The sequence below is a fragment of the Arvicanthis niloticus genome, chromosome 4 (assembly GCF_011762505.2).
Source record: "Arvicanthis niloticus isolate mArvNil1 chromosome 4, mArvNil1.pat.X, whole genome shotgun sequence".
In the NCBI taxonomy this organism is placed as follows: domain Eukaryota; kingdom Metazoa; phylum Chordata; class Mammalia; order Rodentia; family Muridae; genus Arvicanthis; species Arvicanthis niloticus.
In genome coordinates, this window is record NC_047661.1 from 95,172,949 (window position 1) to 95,176,181 (window position 3,233).

A 3,233-nucleotide genomic window follows, 5' to 3' on the forward strand; every position below is an offset into this window, starting at 1 on the left:
ATACTCTGCCTCAAAGACTTTTTAACTTTTATCTCTTTTCCTCCAATTCTGTGTTCCTTCCTGTTACTCTAATTTTTCAAAGAAAGGAATCTACTTGCTTTTTGTGAATGGATGAATGGCTCAGTTATTATTGTATTGGTGCCACCTTGGGGAGAGACCCCATATAGCAGCTTTGCACATGGACCAGCACTTTGTGAATCATCACCCATGTTAACACAAAGGTGGGGTAGAGAAAGGACTTAAAGAAGGGAGAGAGGGAATCATGGCAGATAGAACTGCAGGAACAGAGCCTTAGAAACTTCAAAATTAGAAAATTAGAAAATTAGAAACTTAGAAATAAGACAATGACATTAAAATTAGAAAATTAAAAACTTTCAACTTAGAAAATTCAAACAGATTTAGTCAAGAATGGCCTTCCTTCGTGCTATTACACTGAGAAGCTAAAGAGACCCTTATCCTCAACTTTCATTCAGAATTTTTACTAACACTTAAACCTCATTTTCTTTGTTTTTTTTTCTTACAATTATTTGCTTGGGTTAGTAAAGAAGAGAGCACAAACATTCTGTGATTCAAGTGTGGAAGTCAGAGTCAACTTAAGGGAGTCTGTTTTTTTCCTTTCACCATGTAGGTTCTGGAACTTAAGACAGGTTTGTTGTCAAGTGTCTCTGTTGGCTGAATCATCTTGATGATCCTTAAATCTCACTTTTGAATGGACTTTAATTTTCAAGGCTTTCTTGACTCCAAAGGATCACTCTTCTGGTTGTCTTGGAATACAAGAGGCACACCTTCCCATCAGTTAAACAAGATTATATATATGTAAAATGTGTTTATTGGGAATTTTCCCACTCATCTTGAATTGGGGGCTTCCAGTGCTACTTCCTCCTGAAGGAGACTCCTTCTGTCAGCCTTGCTTTTTCTCTAGTAGGCTGACCAAGGGCAGTGGAGCAGCCAACACACAAGACTACCATTTGTGCGTGGCTAAGGACCTGGGTATTTCATACCATAAAGTAGGAATTGGGGCTCTGCACCAGGCACTTCTTCTTTTGTTTCCTCTTCTCTTCTGGAGAGGGATTAAGGAGATCCTTTATGAGAGGCATGTTCTAGTAGGGAGATAGTCACTGCCGGAAAGGTCATTCAGGTTTCTGAGGTACCGCTAATGTTTGTCTTGCCTAACATGTACGTTAAGCTTAATCTTGATACATGATCCTTGGGAACCTGACCTTCACAAGAGTTTTATTTGTTTATTTAACTCTAATGATCAGAACCCAATGTTAATTAGGAATTATAAGATTAAAGCACAGTTTTGGGGGCTGGAGAGATGGCTCAGTAGTTAAAAACAAACAAACAATCAAACAAACTTACTGCTCTTACAGAGGCCTGGATTCAATTCTCAGCACCCAGAGGGAACTGACAACTGTCTGTAACTCCAGTCTCAGAGGATCTGACACCCTTTTGCTTTTTTGGGCACTAGGCATGTAAGTTTTATACAGACATACATTCAGGCAAAACATGCATACACATAAAAATTAAATAAAAAAGAAAACCAATTTATAGACTAAATTTAAAGACATTTTAAAAATGCTTTCTTTGTTTTGATAGATGTTAAGAGGGGGTCTTGAGCTCCCTATATAACAGAAGATAACCTCAGACTTTTGAAACTTCTGCTTTTGCCTTCTGAATGGTGGGACGTTCTACAGTGTCTTGTTTATGTTATGCTGAGGCTAGAACTCAGGACCTTATGCATGATAGGCAAGGATTTTTACCAAGGGAACTGTATCCAAGTCTCATCTAAACAATTTTATTATATGACCATTATCAATGTCTATGAAAACATTGTCTTAAGATTTTTCTCATTTTTTCCATACATTATTACCATAGGTGGTTGAAAATAAATTATTACTAAATTTGTAATCTATATTTAAATAAAGACAAGGAAAAAAATCTGTGTTGTGTCATTCCTCCAAGTCTTCCCTCTTTAAAGAGAAGGGCTTTTATGTTGAAGTTGTCACCCTTTTCATACTCTACACCAATTTTTAGAAATATATAAAACACAAAAATTTAAGAGAAAAAAATCATCCTATTATTATCTTGCAATTGCAGGCACTTACGGAAGCATAGCTACCCTGAGTCCCTTCAAGAGATAAAAGAAAACAAAGGAATTTGGCTGAACTGTGAGCCTTACGTGATTAGCATGGGGAGTTTTGCTAAAGGAATAGAGGCATTTTAAATTATTGTTCTTGTATAAGCTGTTATTTTAAATGAGATTTTTAAGTTGTAAAATCAGAGTCTCAAAACATGGCATTCCAAATATAAACATAATCCCGGTTTGTTTTTATTTCATAATATTTTCTTCAGGAGCTTCCATGAAAAACTTTCCATATTCTGGAAAGTTTTTTTTTTCTTTTTGATGTGGCATATGCTTGAAAAAAGTGTGTGGGCGCCTCACAGTTGAGTGGAAATTCTACTGTACTGTAAAGCGTCACACTCAGAGGGATTCTGGTAACTGTCCAGAGCACTCATTCCTCTTGGCCATGTCTGTGTGTTCAGCATGCAAGACTGCTCTGGCTCTGTGAGGGTGATCCCAAATCTAAGCTTCGCTGTCTTTGTGGCTAACTTAAGGCTTAGAAGAAGGAGGGAAAAAAAGCCCCTGTGTGTCATTTAGTTCAAGATTTGCAAATTGGATCCACTGTCCTTAAGACTTAGGATTCCATTGCAGCCTTCATCTTTCAATATATCTGGAAGTAGTAACCATCACTAAGTTATCACAGAAGCATCTCTTTGTGGATTTTCCCAGCATGCTCAGTGAATACACAAAGAGAAACTCAGATGATCATCTTTGCTTGCCTGTGCTTATCTTTGCTGCTTGTTTGTAATGGATGACTTCTGTCCACAATAAAACTGAAATACAGTGCTGTCAAGGTGTTCAAGCAGGTTTGAAAGGTACTTGTCACCATGTCTGATGACCTGAGTTTGATCTCCAGCCCTCACATGGCCTAACTCACAAGAAGAGAAATGACTCTCACAATTTTCCTCTGGCCTCCACAGGCATGTTGTGGCATGTGCATTCTTGCCTGCAGTTGCACTGGCATTGGTGAGGCAAGTGTCTACAGTGTTTTTTTTCATATCACCAACTCTATAAGGTTCTCAGTCCAATATTAAGAAATAATTTTTCTCCACAATGTAAATGAAAGATACCCAGTTGGCAAGATGACATGGGTCTGGGGAGATGGTCA

At 37.8% G+C, this 3,233-nt stretch overlaps 1 pseudogene; it reads right to left on the reverse strand.

The window, feature by feature from the left end:
• Positions 1-872: 872 nt before the first annotated feature.
• Positions 873-1,097, reverse strand: LOC117707497 (small ribosomal subunit protein eS27 pseudogene; annotated as a pseudogene).
• Between the last annotated feature and the right edge of the window lie 2,136 nt (positions 1,098-3,233).